This window comes from Lissotriton helveticus, chromosome 6 (genome assembly GCF_964261635.1).
Source record: "Lissotriton helveticus chromosome 6, aLisHel1.1, whole genome shotgun sequence".
In the NCBI taxonomy this organism is placed as follows: domain Eukaryota; kingdom Metazoa; phylum Chordata; class Amphibia; order Caudata; family Salamandridae; genus Lissotriton; species Lissotriton helveticus.
In genome coordinates this window covers 93,767,648-93,784,169 of record NC_136067.1, presented here as the reverse complement: position 1 = coordinate 93,784,169, position 16,522 = coordinate 93,767,648, and the positions used below count along the sequence as shown (strand labels likewise).

The 16,522-nt window shown below is 48.9% G+C and overlaps 1 protein-coding gene across 1 annotated transcript in view; it reads left to right on the top strand.

The window, feature by feature from the left end:
* Positions 1–16,522, top strand: part of LOC144762273 (ATP-binding cassette sub-family C member 10-like) — a 993,059-nt gene that overhangs the window by 297,298 nt on the left and 679,239 nt on the right. The window lies entirely within an intron of this gene.

Below are 16,522 nucleotides of genomic sequence, written 5' to 3'. Positions count from 1 at the left end.
CTTCCCATACTGGTATATTGAACTATCAAGATTATGGGAAGTATCTTTTGTTTGATTGTTTGAATGTGAGTGGGATGACTGTGATATGCGTGATTATTGAAGTGGTGATTGTGATTTTATCTTATTGCGTCCTATTTTTTCATTCTTGCGCTTGCAACTCTTCAATTCAAAATGTACTAAGTACCACATTTGGCATTTTCAAATATATATGATTAAAATAAACAGCTATTAAATAGCAATACCCAGCTTTGAATTTGATTTCTTCTTTGGATGCCATTGGGTGTGCTAAATGATTATATCAGTATTGGCATATTCCCTTGTTATGTTGTTTGATAGGCTCAGCCTTACTGATTGGAGCTAGCCCCTTTGTTGTTATTATGAAGATGATAAACAGCACTGAGCTTGGCCATAATGCAATCAAGGAAAAATTAAGAGCCATCGGCCTCATGGTCATGCAACATCGGTATGTGTTGGACTTAATGACTGCAATGGAGGGTGGGGTGTGTTACAAGTTCAGTGCGTCCTGTTGCGCGTTTATCCTAGGCATTGACCTGGACGACAGGACTCTAACTCTTGCCATCCAGGCATTGCACCGTTTACAGACATGCATGGGGAGAGCATTGCCCCTGAGCAGGAATGGCACATGAGTTGGTTTTCCTGGCTCCCTCTGCAGCTGACTGAACTGTGCATGTCATCGTTGACCACTCTCATATGTTTATTGTTATGTGGGGTCCTGCAAATGGGGGTTTACTGCTGTGAAAACTGCTTCAAATTTGACCGAATGCAAGTAACTGGGCCAGAAGATCAACAAGTCCCTAATAATGTGACTGCCATGAAGTATGGGTTAGATAATGTAGTTGAAAATTCAATTAGAGGGGGGAATGCTAATATTGATAAAATCAATGTCAATATGCACAATGATACAGTCACATATACGAACCAAATCGCATCACTATTAGCAAATTCGCCCAACATAAACTTTCCATCAATCGCGACTCAGAAGTACGTGGTCAGTGAGGCTCTGAGACTTAAGGCCTGGGGTTACTGATTAACAGGTCGCAATTGGGATTGGCATATAGTCGGCAGACAAACGCGAGAACAGGAAACTCAGGTCAGTCCCCTAGATAAGTTTAGCGACACCACAATGGTCCAGGAAGATTAGCCCCAATAAAGCACACATGGCTGGGGGGTGCGCATGTTCTCAAAACACCATAAAGTCAGATACCACAGGAAGTTAGGAACACACAGGCAATCAGGACACAGCACACACAGTATACACAGTGATCACGCGCCTCTAATGCTAGACACATTACCCACTGGCCCACATTATGTACACGCATGGTCGAGGCCCACCTGAATTTGTTATCAGGGTTCAAATTTACACTCCACAGACAAGGCCTGCATTCTTTTACCAAAAAATGTTTGCCGGTAGCAGAGAAGTATATAAAAATTCATTCAAATTGATGTTACATTGGGACAGTCCTCAGACCCGCTTCTGTAACTGGACTCCCGGCTGAAGTGTTTAACTAAATCAACTGTTCCTTTATTGCCAAACGCCTCGTCTTTTGTTTTTTCAAGGTATATTCATGTTCGAGCAACAACGGTCCTGTCTTGGGTCTCTCAGTTGGGTGAAGGTGCACGGGTGCTCTCAAGGCGTTCTCACTTCTCCGGCGGGGGGTAAGAACAAGTCTTAGTCCTTTGTGGTCCCAGTGATTCCCAATGACATATGAGGTCACCACAACTCACTGTCCACAAATTCTAGCCCGATCAGCACATTAAAGTTATCCATGACCAAACTTCCTGCCATCCAGTGTTACTGCATCGCTACCACACAAGGCTTTGGCCCTTACCGCATGGGAGTCTTTTCCTTAGTGGCTCCTCCTGGCTAACAGGGTTGCCTCACGACAACTACACAGGTCTTCTGGCCTTTTCACACTACAGTTTTTTCAGGACTGGCCCCTCCTGGCATATGGGGTCACTGCACCGCTACTTCACAAGGCTTCTGCCCTTACCGCATTGCAGTCTCACACATAGCTATTTTCACAGTGGCCCCCACCTGGCATACAGGGGTTGTCAACTCAGCCCTGCACACAGGCAATTACCCTATCAGTGCAACAGGTATTTCCTCACACCTCACACAAGGAGTCAACTCGACAGGGCTCCCCCTGGACCTCCATCCCTCAATGCCAGGGCATATTGGTCTTTGCAAGCAGGCAGGCACTGGTGCTGCAGAGCAGGTGGTCTCAGATTCCATGGGTAAAGACCCCTCACACAGCAGGGAGACTAGCACTCCTTGACCCCCAGTCCTGGTCAGAGGCATAAGTACTGCAGAGCTTCTCCTTAAGTGTGGCAAATCTATAAACATGCAAAAAAACACTGCAGCCGCACAATCGCATAATTCCAGGGCCCTGCTTATAGTCCATTTCCAGACACCAAATGTGATTTAAGTTCTGAGTCTTCAAAGTTTTATGTAAGGGTTTTGCTTCTTTTGAAATACATACTGCTTGGCTTCTTCTTTCTCTTGAAAAGCAGTCTTTCATAGCAGGAGTGTCTACAACACAGGCCCTGGGAGATAGCAATAGTAACATGAGCATCAACGTTTAGCCCAGGTCCCTTAGACCTATTATTTATGAATCTCTTATTAGCCTCTTCTTCTTCCTGAGATGTGCCCAGGCACCTTCCTTGTGACATCTCAGTTTAACAAAGAGCATCCTTTGAACTGTACTGTTCCTTACCTTCCCATTTGTGTCCCACCAATCTTACTGGATTGCAGCAATCCACAAATCTCTCTGGTAGGATCCCTCTACCTCCTATCCATGTTTCACCATGCCTGGGCCTTCAAAAACTGGTACCCAGAGCCCTGTAGGTATTGTACTTTTCACAAGCACTCTTTCACCCAGTACATGTATACAGTATGCACACACTTCACAATACTGTATCCTCCATGTACTGTACCATTCAAAGGCACACGTATATCCAGCCATTGCATGAGCGCACTGCCCAGCTCTGTATCCTTTATGTATTATACCACTCATAGGCACACATATATCCAGCATATTCATTTAATATGCAAGCACTGTTAACTTCATGTATTGTACTACTCAGAGGCACACCTACACCCAGCAAATACAGTTATCCTGCATGCACTGTACAGCAGTGCATTCTTCAGGTACTGTACTACTCATAGGCACATGGACATCCAGCACATGCATACCCCATGCATGCACATCTCAGTACTTCATTAGACCTGCATTGCACCCTTCCCAGGCAGAAATACACCCAGTGTATATACACCACTTCTGTGCAGTCCAGCAATTCACACCAACCTGATGTAGGCCAAGGGTGAGCGAAGCACAGCAGTAGCACTTTTAAAAGTTAGTGAGCCTGTAAGCCAGTGATAAATGTTAACAAGCATTGGCATAGCCAATTGGTCTCGCCTTTGGGACTTTATACGTGTTTAGCCATGCAACAGTTGGTGTTGATGCACCAAGGATATTGTGCTGCTTAACTACTTATAAGGTCCCAAAGCGAGACCTATTGGCTATGCCAATGCTTGTTACTATATTACAGGACACTGGCGGGGATGTGATGCTAATATTATCGCCAATTTCCTGCAATAAGTTGGACATATCATTCACAGGGGCTTTATTAAAAGTCAAACCAGCTTGTGGAGGAGGCAGAATGAGGCGGGGAAGGGCAGTCCATACCAGTCCTAGAAGGACCCTCAGGCTAAGACTGGATTCACTCCAGACGCCGCCCCCTTTGGAGAGTGTCACATTGGTGGGACCGCCTAAGGTGGATTGTGCAGCAGGCACAGACCAGCTTCTGAACTCCCCCATCAAGACCCAGAAAGATTATGAAATCTTACCAAGAGTTGTAAAACCTAGACTGTTCCTCCTCCCCTCCCAAGAATATTCTACAACATACGTTTTCCACCCATAAGGCAACATTGAATGTCCCGCCAAGAGACCTGGCAGAGATGGCACATTCTGACCAGTACCATCAACAAGCCTAAGTGACAAGACACATAATGATGCCCACACAGTATGCATTACACAATACACACTCAACCACCCGACCATATACATCAGGTAAGGCGCAGATATGCACAATTTCTCATCCTCACAACCTTGTACGTCACTGGTACAAGCAAGAGCATCAAGTCTTCAACAACACAAAAAAGTACGAAAGCACAATACACAATGCTTCCTGCTGTCATACGACACTCTACCGACCATTTCTACTAGGCCACACCAGTTGTAAAACACAGCAAGGACTCAACCAGGCGCCTCTGGAAGGGGAGCTTCATACACTGTGTGAAATGGAATCCTCTAAATAAATGCCCCCCGTGCAATCACACCAGGCAGCACACTAAACACACAGTCCCATTGGGCAGAATAAATAAACGTGCCCAGTGCAGGGACAGAGCACACTAAATTGTAATGAAATGTGGCAGCTTAAATAAAAATACCCATTGCAGTGACATCGAACACACTGAATAAATGTCCCCCACTGCAATGACACTAGATGAATAGCCCCATTGCAGAGATATCGGGCACAGCACATGCATGTCCCCATTGAAATGAAATGTGGCATTTATTAAATTATCCTATTTATAGGGCGCCGAGTTCACTCGAAGGAGTCTAGGCGCTAGTCACAAAAGGTTAAAATAACAACCCATCTACACCATCCAAAAAAAAACTAGTTATCTGCAGGAACCAGCCACAAACCTGGTTCCCTGGGCAGTGTGGACTGACAGACATGGGCGTCCAAGGGGCTGCAGGCTGCTGCGAGAGAGTGGACCCGAGTTAAGGTATTTTTAAATCATGTTCTGCCTCGCCATGCCGTCTTTAACGCCTGGCATCTATATAACGGCCAAGACCAGTCCACCTACGATTACCTTCACTGCCACCCACCCACCGGCGGGCTGCAATCATAGCGAAGATACAAGTGTCAGGTCAGGCGGCTCAGGAGCAGCAAGAAAAGCCCTGATAATGGATCGATGCTGCGGAGTAAATGAACGACAATAAGAAGAGGTTAGCACCAACGGGCTGGCACGCAGCGTCCTACAGAGCACGGAAACTATAATAAACAAGCATTGCAAGCAGCCTCAGCAGTTTAAACAACTGCGTGCCTCGTGCGGCAGCAGGGGAGGGGGCCTGCACGATTCCCTTGCGGGAGCATGCGACCATATAGCGCCACCATATGGTGCCGCGCGCTCCCACAAGGAAATCACCAGACGTGCCTGCGTTGCCATCGCAAGCAATGCAACGCGTGCACGTTTTTGCCCCCAAAGCAGTGCCGATGGCATTAGGTCTCTCTCCTAAGCAGCGCATGCGCACTACGTAGGCGAGACCTAAAAAGGACCTGTACACTCCAACTGAACACTGCACAGTATGCTGCCACCACTGCGCTCATGCTATTTAGATCCTGGTGAAGGCGGTAGCCTTCCACCACACTTGGGAGTAGCACTTTGGGTCCCTCCCGGTCCAACAAGGTCACAATCTGTGAGACAGTCCTGGGTCATGGCACACACGCATGATTCGTGTTCTCCTGTGAAAACAAAAATCAGCATTCGGAATCCACACATCAGTACAGTTGGGCACTCAGGGCAGGGGTGCAGGCCTGTTACCATGTAGAGGACTTTTCTGCTTGAACAATAAATCCAAAAACTGAAACCAGTTAAGGATATGTTACAGGGATAACATTTATTCTCCATTTTAGTTTTCCTTTTTAATTTAGCATATTTTTAAGATTGTTATTTGAACAAGTTTTTCGCTAACAGGAGAAAATGTCACACATGCATTTATCTTTGGTAGACATTGTTGTTCTGTAGTCTGTACTGTTAGTTCTAGGGACACATACCAGTACGCAATGCCCTTGCTTTATTATGTGCTTGTAGGAGAAGTTTTTCTGTGTCTCTAGCAGAATGAGACAAGGCCGGTGTTTTAAACAGCGTCCCTTTTGAATTTGGTGAGCGGCACTTCACATCAGAGTTATCATGAATACTGCAGAGAGCTGTGAATGAGAGACTGCTCTGCAGGCCCCGACATTCATCCTAAGAAGGAAGATAGCTGCGCAAGCAGAGATGTGTGCATGCTATTGCGCTGAGATGAAGTGCATTCATTAATTCACTGAGAACGGCTTTCTGAGACATTACACCAAGGGATTGGGTTAGATCATTCAAACTGGGCCTGGCAGAAGGGTGCTCACACAACACAACACTGTCACTACAGTAGGGGTATTGGAGATTGATAGGAATGACAATAGGAGCAATTAACATGGTTGAGATGGTGCAGATCACTGGGCACCCTGGAAGCTGCACCGGTCTCGAGGACGGTAGAGAGACACATGGCGGATGCCACCTCTGGCCGGTAGGTGCCTGCACTGTGATTCAGCTGAGAGCGGTGATTGGCGCAACTTAGGTGGGATATCCGGAGGTCTTCCAGCTGGGCCTGTGGTCGCCTCTCGCCCCCCAAGGCTGACGTGGGCCCTCGAGCTGCTTCACTCCATGGCCCTCCCGCACCCTGAAGTCCCCAAGAGGGCGGCCCTTATGAGCGGCCTGATTTGGATCCAGGACGGGGAGTCCCTTTGATGTGCCGCAGCTGCCCATCACCAAGGCACCATTGAGCAGATTATTCCTGGGGCTTGAGGAGCTGCTCAGCACTGTAGCGGGGGAGAGTGTGCCTACGGGGACTGCCATTGCCTCCCCAGATTGGGTATGCCATGCCACACTGACGGCCTAGGATTTTGACCCCAAGCTATGAGCACGGGAGGGTTTACAGCAGAGGTCTTGTGGATTCTGCCACACTGAGGAGGGCGCTCTGTTGTGAATGGCCCCTGTCAGCAGCGAGAACATTGGTGGGGGACTCAGTTCCCTGCATGCGCCACTGGGGCCAGTAGCATGCCACTACAGACCAGCGAAACAGCCAGGGACTGTATGCTTCTGAACAAGAGGGTTGGAGCGTGACCCATGAGGCCCACCCATATCACTGCTAGGAAGTCCCCTGTGCTTTGCATGCAATGGGTTTCCCACTGACACACACCACTCAACTGGCTACTACCCTATCCTCAAGGAAGCAGATTGGGATCTACTTAATCTACTTAAATCAGGGCACCTCAATGCTGCAGGAGATGGTGGTGGACTTCCGGGGACACACTCCAGAACTCGGTGAGGGCTTAATTGGAAATGCCCAGCTCCCCTGTTTCCGTCAGGCCCAGTGGGAGGGAGTGACCTCCTGGCAAAGCAGGAAAGGCACTCTTGAGGTGCGGACACTTTTCGGTGGCAGCATGGTAAAAAGAGTTACAAGCCCGCGCTGGTGAACAAAATCGTGAACTACAGCCACTCCTTGTAGGTCCATGATCAGTCTGAGGACGAGGAGGACCGTGGAGTACCTTCCGCAAGGGCGGAGAATCATGCTCCATCCCTGGCGAATCTCATGGCAGTGATCCAGGTTCCAAAGCTGTGGTGGTGAATAAGATTGAGGCAGTAGCGATTGATGATATTCTGCTCCGGGTTGACCTGCGTGGGTGTCGGAGCGTGTTGCCACGGCAAAACAGAATGCGGATTTCCTATAGAAGGAGGTCCGTGGCCTGCACATCACCATTTCTGATTTACAGAAGTTGACAGCATGCTGGGATGAACGTATGGAAGACTCCGAGGGACGATCCCGGAGAAATCGCCTTCGCTTCATGGGATTCCCAGAGTGAGCAGAGGGGTAATCCGCTGAACTGTATTTTGGAGGAGTGGATAACTACAGCCCTTTTACACAAAGGAGCCTCCAATTTGTTCACTGTCAAAAGAACCCACATGGTGCTAGCTCATCCACCAAAGCTGGGGGACCCCTGAGAGCAATAATTTCCTGTTTATTTAACTTTTGTGACTGCAACGCTATCCTTCCATCCATCAATATGCGGGGCCTCTATTGTGTCTGGGGAAACCCATCTCCATTATCTACTTATTACATCCAAAGAGTGCAAGAACATTGGAAAACACTTTATTCTTTTTCAATCATGAAGAAGCTAATGACTGGTTAGATACCCTTCCACAAGCCTCTGGGCAAAGCACAGACCGAGGGCCCCCACCTTGCAGTGACAGTTGGCCAATCTCCCGAAATGGAGGGGGAGTTGGAGGAGTTTGGATGGTAGCTGACAATCAAAAAGGATCATGGTGTGTCCTGATGTCAAGCTCCGAGCTCCAGATACAGTCTCAGACTCCAGGGAGTCCTTTCAATGTCGACATAGTGATCCTGGCATAGCTTGTGACAGAACTGGTATGGGATGACTCCAGAGGTTCGCATGCCGAATGGTGAGTACTCTGTCATAGGGGCTGGGTCCTGGTGGAATGACTATCGTACTCCTTATGATGGAGCTGGCTGAAACTGACTTTGAATTTGGGACACTCTCATTGGCGCATAAAGACTATTGCTTAACTGCTGACAGGGGAGGGGTGGGATGGATAATTTTCTTGCATTGAGGAAATGTATTCTGCTGTTTCATTCTATTGATGGAATGCTCTAGGAGAGAATTGTGCGACATAGAGGAGGACCTTAGTGTTTTCTAACTCGCACCCTCTCTCATGTCCTCATCTCTAGCATGCCACTCATCGCTGTGTCACTTCTCACTTGTGCAGTCCACCCTGTGTGCTACGAGGAATTATGTGCACAAAGTGTTTTCAGGTTACACCCACATTCAGTGTAAACAGTGCTGATACTACTGTTTTCTGACTCTAAATACATAGTACCTCTGGCACATCCTTTAACCTTGGAGTCTCTCTTCCCTTTTCTTTTTGCAACTATATGTGCATGTTTTATCTAATAGCCTATTAAATATTACCTGTTGAGACTTTGTTCTTGTTACATCATTCATCACCCAGGTCTCAACTGGGTACATCTGGGTGCTCCTGTTGCGTGATCTCGCATCCCTAGCATTGCATAACCTACTGTTATGTTACCTTGTTTTCAAGTTGATTTAGTTTGCTTTTCTATTTGAGGTAATGGGGTGGCTGTTGCTAGCCCTCGACTGCCACTATGATGGGCAGGGAGAGGTAGCCCATGGGGGAGCTGGGTGTTGCATCTGTGTCTAAAAGTTTGTTTACATGGGATATTTTTAGTTGCTCTTGTGCATCACCAGCCCAACCAGCACCTCGGGCCCGCCCTCGTGCTGAGACATTAGAGATATGGTTATTCCATTTGAGAGGGTGGGAAGGCTTACAAGGATTCTTTGATGGTGGAACACATGACTAAGATTATGACATGGAACGCAGCAGTACTGCCCAACAAGAGAAACGTAGGAGGGTTCATGGCTATTTAAAATTCTATAAGATGTCCTTTGCATTTTTACAAGCGACCCATATCTGGGAAGACTGTATACTGCAGTGGCGGTGGCAGCTATATACTATGACTTTTTCCGGTTATGCCCCAGGTGTATTGATTTGGATGGGCCCAGGGGTGTCCTTTGTCCACGGGAGCCATGTCCTGGATCAAGAGGGCTGCTCCATAATCCTGTATGGCTTCCTGGATGGACAGGAGATCTGTTTAATTAACATGTATGCTCCTAACACTGATTGTCCCGCTTTTTAACGCTACTGTGGCATAGGCTGCCTCCCATTGCGTATCAGCTAATCTTATCCTGGCGGGAGATTGTAACTGTGTCCTAAATGGTAATCTCGACCGCATCCACCCCGACAGCACACCAAACCTCACATGAAGGAGGCGCTACTAGACATGATGCAGGAGATGCACCTCCATGACATTTGGTAAGTTAATTACACACAAGATAAATCATTCTCCCGCAACGGGCACCCACAGTCACCTGGATTATTGTCTGGTTTCTGATGCTTGGATGCCACTCGTGTCCAGAATCTCCTATTTACCTATCTTGGTCCATTTGCCTATCCTGGTAGTTCCAGAGAGAATGGCGAAAAGACCAGCGATCCCGCCCTGGTGTCTCGGAGCAGAAGCCCTGACAGAACCTCCCTTTGAGGTAATGGTCGCAGACACACTGACACACTATTTCCGAGAGTACTGGGATTCTTCCACCAGTAGGGTTATGGATTGGGAGGCAATGAAATCAGTCCTTAAAAGGAAATATGGAGTCTGACAGTAGCTTGAGAAGGATATCTGACAGCACAAGGGGGTTTTGGGAGTGATAGGAAAGAAGCTCCCCACACATCCAGATAAGCTGAAGGATTGGCGTGAGACCTGCATGTCCCTGTTAGATGACTGGCGTAGAGTAGAAAAACACACTTTTGCTGTGTATTGACAATGCTGAGGGAGACAAGACAGGAGCGATGCTGGTCCCGCTGGCCAAACTGGTAGAATCCCGAACCCCTATCCTAATCTTACATGACCATGCAAGACATTCGATCTGTACACAATGGGCCATTAATGAGGTGTATGGGCGAAATTTGCGAATTCGCGGTCCGCGAATTCGCGGTCCGCGAATTCGCGTGAAATCGCAAAACAATCAGCGAATTCGCGGATTTTCCCGCGAAATCGTGGATTTTTTCCAATTTGCACTGGAGTACTTTCTACTGGCTAATCCAGTGAGTGCTCCCTCGTTGGGTAAATGTATAGTGCTTTTACTACACTGCAGCTGCGTAAAGGGCCAGAAGATGTGTCTCCAGGGACCATGTGTGCCTGTAACAAACACGCAGTTTGTTACAGGCACACATGGTCACTGAAGACACATCTTCTGGCCCTTTACGCAGCTGCAGTGTAGTAAAAGGCTACAATACTCCTTGTCACCAGGCACAGCTGTTCTTGTCCTGGGCTTTCCTCGTACAAGGCATTATTTTCTGATGGGTTAGGCCAAGCTGTTTGACTTAACTTGGACTACAATTCCCAGAATGCACTGATTCTATAAATGTAAGCCCAGGACTAGCAGCAAGGTGACTTCCCTGTAACCCTACAAGCAGGGCCCTTATCTCATCTCCCAATGCTCCCACATTGTAATTGTATTGCATTGTATTGTATTGTAATTGCATTTATATAGCACTTACTACCCCTGACGAGGCGTCAAAGTGCTTTTTCGGCAAGTAGCACGCTACTCCGGAACCCTTAAAGGATTAGTGTTGAATTAGTATAGTAAAATATGAAAGTAATTTGAGTGGTGGATAGTTTAGTTATTTGGATTCAGAAGGATAGCGGAAGGATAGAAGAGGGAAAAAAAGGTTTGCATTTAATAGCGCTTGTTACCCCTGATGGGGTGTTGAAGCGCATTTTTGGCGAGTAGCACGCTACTCCGGAACCCATAAAGGATTAGTGTTGAATTAGTATAGTGAAATATGAAAGTTATTTGAGTGGTGGATATGTTAGTCAGTTATTTGTATTGAGAAGGGTAGGGGGGATAGAAGAGGGGGAAAGGTTTGCATTTATATAAAGCTTGTTACCCCTCATGTAGTAATGAAGCACATGTCCCTATGCCTCGAGGAAGTAACTGTTCCATTGTGGTACTTGTAGTCACGATTTTCTGATGGGCTACCCAGTACAAAACCTCTTGAAGTATGCAATGCTAGCAAAAGTGGAAAAGTGTGAAAGCAGTGTCGTGAACAGACTTGTTCACAGTTGAATTCCCCTGGTCACTGGTGTAAAAGGCACAATACTGTTCCGTGCCATAGTGCACAGACAGGGCTTGGCTGCATAAACTATTTGTGCAAAGAACTTGGAAACCAGAGAGCTCTGATATCCTGCCCTGGTAGCCACACGCCTTTAGGTTCCTTTGAAGTAAACCACTAGCCCAGCTCAATATACTGCCCCCTTCCCCTCCCCCCTTGAATAAGGTCTTATTTCCACGGCGACCACAGCTCAGGGCACAGACTACTGATGGCTAGTCCGGATGGATGACTAGAATCTACCACATAACAGGGGCGGTTAGGCGCCCAGTGAGGGGGAGTCTACGAAAGAGAGCGAGAGAAAGAGAGAAAGAGAGAGAGAGAAAGAGAGAACACGAACAAGAGAAAGAGAGAGAGAGAGAGAGAAGGGAAAAAGAGAGAGAGAGAGAGAAGGGAAAAAGAGAGAGAGAGAACGAGAGAAAGAGAGAGAGAGATAGAGAGAGCGAGAGGGAGGGAGAGAGAGAGAGCAAGAAAGAAAGAAAGAACAAAAGAAAGAAAGAAAGAAAGAAAGAGATAGTTGGCGATCTGTTAAACATTTGATCGGTGTCACGCTAGCACATAAACACGTTTCATCTTTCACCATCCATCCCGGTTATCACAAAGCTAAATTATTCGCTTAACATCAACATGTGAAGGCCTTGTTATACAATAAATATATCGATATACTGGGTAGCAGAAATGCTGCTTTCTCGTAGGACTGCTGCACTTGAGGATCCAATGGCAAAGGAGATGTAACATGCTCGAATGATATCAAAAGCCCTCCCTTTCTGCCCAGGGGGAGACGTCGTGCACTCTCCTGGGTTTTTGTTCATTCTGCATTCGTTTTCACCATTTAAGAGCCCGGTTTGCACCACAAACTCCAAAGCCAGGGGCCTGTGCGTTTTATTTCCGTTTAAAGGTGCCCGGGGCTGGCTGTGTTAAGTTTTTATATGTAACGGGTGCATGCCGCCTTCAGTGCTTCACGCCGCTTTGTTATTATCTGATGATGTGCGCCACTTTTTTAACTGGTGTAGGAGTTGAGGAGCTGTAATGGGATGATGACGGGCGCAGAGCGCAGGCTTTTAAACGAACACTCTGGTGAATTCCCTTTCAGAGCACAGCTGATCTATGGGTCACAGGGACGGGGTGCATGTGTCTCGGAGTCCTACATGTGCGCCCTGGTGTTAATTGGCAGTCCAGCTTGTGGGGACTGTTGACCTCCAAGGCCTTGGGGGTCACTACACGTGGGTGCAGTGCGCACACATACATATGAGACACGTACTCAGCTTGCTGGTCTGGGCAGGAAGTGCCGTGCCACTTCCAGCCCGTTTATTTATCTCTTTCTGGCCACGCCTGGCCAGAAAGTGTTACAGTGTGTGCTGGTGCTTCCGGGGCTCAGGAGAGACCCTCGGAACACTAGAGCGCTACATCCCTCCCCAACTTGGATTTTGAAAACTTGGGTTTGAAAACAACAGTCAGTGATAGTTCAGCATCTGAAGTCAGCCAGCTTCTGGCTCGGCTTTGGATTAGGTCTAAGATCATACCTCCATCTGCCTCGTACCGGTACCTGCTCAGCTCTCGGGCTGGGTGTCGAGATGTTTGCGTCACCCTGGTCTGTAGTGTCCCCAGACGTGCTCGCATCATGGGGTCTTCCCGCTCCAGTCTCGGACTCTTCTTCCGCTGGCTCTATTTGGTCGGAGTTGCGCTGTCGAGTGGCTGGTATTTGTTTGAACCAGGAGACATTCCTAGTTACTTCTTCTCCATCCCGGCGAGCTGTGACGGCGGTGCCCCGCATTTCCTTGACGACCCATGGTTCAGGCTCAAACGCTGTGTTGAACTTTCCTCCAGGCCTTCGGGTTCGGATTAGCACAGTCTCGCCTGGTAGTATACTTCGGGACCGGGCACGCCTCTTGCTGCTTGCTTTCTCATTTGTTCTCCTCCGCCTTTCTTGGGTGCGCCCGGGGGAGTAGGGTGGAGGTGTCCAGTTGTCGGCCATGGGGAGTAGATCCCTTCTCGGGCCAGCAAACATCAGCGCCCACGGTGATTGTTGCGTGGTACTGTGGGGCGTGCTTCTGTACTCCCGCAGAAATAGTTGGAGGGCTTCCTCTGGGTCTTTTCCTTCAGCAGTGGCAATTCGCAGGATCTTGTTGGTTGTCCTCATGAACCGCTCCACCTCCCCATTTGCTTGAGGCCATTGGGGCGTGATTCGGTGATGTCGGATGCCTAGGCTGTGTAGGAACTCCCGGAACTCGCTCCCCTGGAATGGGGGGCCATTGTCTGTTTTGATGACCATAGGAACACCAAACATGGCAAAGGACTTGCTCAAAAGTGGGCGGATGTTGGCAAAGCTGGTGGAGGTGGCAAGATCTACAATCGGGTATTTCGTGTAGTTGTCAATCAGCACGACAGTGACTCTCCCATCTGGGAAGCTCCCAAAGTCCAGGCTGAGCCATGACCATGGTGATGGAGCATGCTCCTCCGTGATTACAGGCGCGGGTGTGTCAGCTGAACTAGTTATCTGGCATGATCGGCACTGGCGCACCACGGTGTCAACAGCTTCCTCCAGGTCCGGGAACCAGACCTTCTCTCGCATTCTAGCTTTCATCCGGCGGGTGCCCTGGTGTCCTGCGTGTGCTAGGATAGTCGCCCTTTCCTGTAGGGTCTTAGGGATGATCACCCGGTGGCCTCTGAGGATGAGGCCATTGCCTGCTTGGCTCAGGTCATGGCGCACTCTCCAGAATTGTGTCAGGCGTGTTCGGTCGTCCTCGCTCCAATTGCTGACATTCTTTAGGAAGTTCTCCCAGGACCCTGATTGTACGGCCTCTGCTACCCGCTGGATGACCGCGTCGTTCACATACTCAGGTATGATGGCGTCAGCTGTGAGGGCTTGTGGACAAGAGGCAGCTGACAGCATGTCCACAAATTCTTCAGTGGGGTTCTCAAGATCTGTTTGTTGGCATTCCTTTGGGCCTGGATGCCTGGATAGAAAGTCTGCGGGGTTCTTGGCCCCAGGGCGGTAGGCTAGGTCCATTTGGTACTGCTGCACTTGTATGGCCCAGCGTTCGATCCTCGGGGGTGGATGAGGAGCGGTTCCCTTGAACAAGGGTATCAGCGGCTGGTGGTCAGTTATCATGCGGAACGGGTGTCCAGAGATGTATAAGTGGAAATGAGTGCATGCCCACTTCACTGCTAGGGCCTCTCTCTCAACCTGCGAGTATCTTGACTCGACCGGGGATAGTGCTTTGCTTGCGAATGCTAGTGGCGACCACGTGCCGGGCTCGGTTTCCTGCGATATCACAGCTCCTAGACCAACCGGGCTGGCGTCTACTACTATTTCGGTGGGTTTGGAGGTGTCAAAGTAGGCCATCGTGGTGCTGTCTAGCAGCGCTGTTTTGATTTTGTCGAACGCGTTGGCTTCAGTCTCTGTCCATCGCCATGCGTTTTCCTTCTTCGTTAGGTTCCTTAACGGTTCCGCAATCGAGGCCAGGTTGGGGATAAACCTCGCACAGTATTGTGCCATCCCCAGGAAGCTACGCACTTCCGATGCTGTGGTAGGTGCAGGGGCATTCTTGATCGCCACCGATTTGCGAGGGTCGACAGCAACTCCTTCTGACCCGAACACATAGCCAAAGAATTCGATGGACTTCTTGAAAAATTGACATTTGTCCTTGTGAAGGGTTACGCCATACTGTGCAAGCCTGTGTAGCGTTGCTTTTAGCCTGTTGTGGTGTTCTTCGCTCGTTTTGGCATGGATTAAGATATCGTCGCTGACGTTCAGCACTCCTTGGAGCCCCGAGAGGATTTCTTTGATCGTGTTCTGGAAAATCTCAGCTGCCGATGAGATCCCAAAGTTTAACCTCTTGTAGCGCCTCAATCCCAGGTGTGTCGAGAAAGTTGTGATGTATCGGCTTTCTTCAGCCAGTCTCAGCTGGTGATATCCTGCATTGAGATCTAGTTTAGAAAACCATTGGGCGCCGTTTAGGTCCGTCAGGATGTCATCGACTGTAGGTGTGAGGTGTCGCTCACGGCGGATGGCTTTGTTTGGGATTCTCATGTCGATGCAAATTCGGATTTTCCCCGGTTGTTTCGGTTTCTCAGCTATGACCATGGGGGACACCCATGGTGTCGGTCCGGACACCTTTTCGATCACTCCCTGTGATTCTAGCAGGTTCAGCTCTTGCTCGACTGCGGCACGCAGGTGGAATGGTACTCTTCGGTGTCGGAGTGCAATTGGTTGCACTGTAGGGTCTATGTGTAGCTTGATAGGTGGGTGCTTGATGGTTCCAAGGCCTGTGAACAGCTTGGGGAACATGAGTAGGATGTCTTCAACTTGCATTGCTCGCACTGCGTTCGCGAAGGCAATGAGGCCTAGGTCTTCCGCCGTGTTGCTCCCTACCAACAGGTCCGCCTCTTTGTCGATCACATGGAATGTGGTCGTGACTTCCTGGTCCTCTGCTCGGACTTGCACAATCATTTTGCCCCGCAGTGGGAGGGGGTCCTGACTGCCATAGGTGAAGATCCTGGCTTTAGACGGAACAAGTGTGGGTTTCGGATTGAGTGCTTTGTAATGCTGAATGCCCATTACATTTACCGTGGCTCCGGTGTCGATGACTCCAATCGCTGGTGAACCGTGGATTTGTATCTGGCACTTGGGTTGCGGCCGTCGACTCTTCTTCAGCTCACTGACAAAGGATACGAAATAGCACTCGTCATCGTCGTCTGTGGACGAATCATCGTATTGTGGTTGCTGCGACCTGTGCGACCTAGTGGAGCGTGACGTTGTGGAGTCATCTAGCGACAGCTGTTTGACTGCTCCAGCGGCCGATCGCCGTCCTGAAGCGTTCCGTCCTCGAGACCCCCCTCTGCATACGCTGGCGAAGTGGTTGGGGATGCCGCATTTGGAGCATGTCTTCCCTCGTGCTGGGCAGC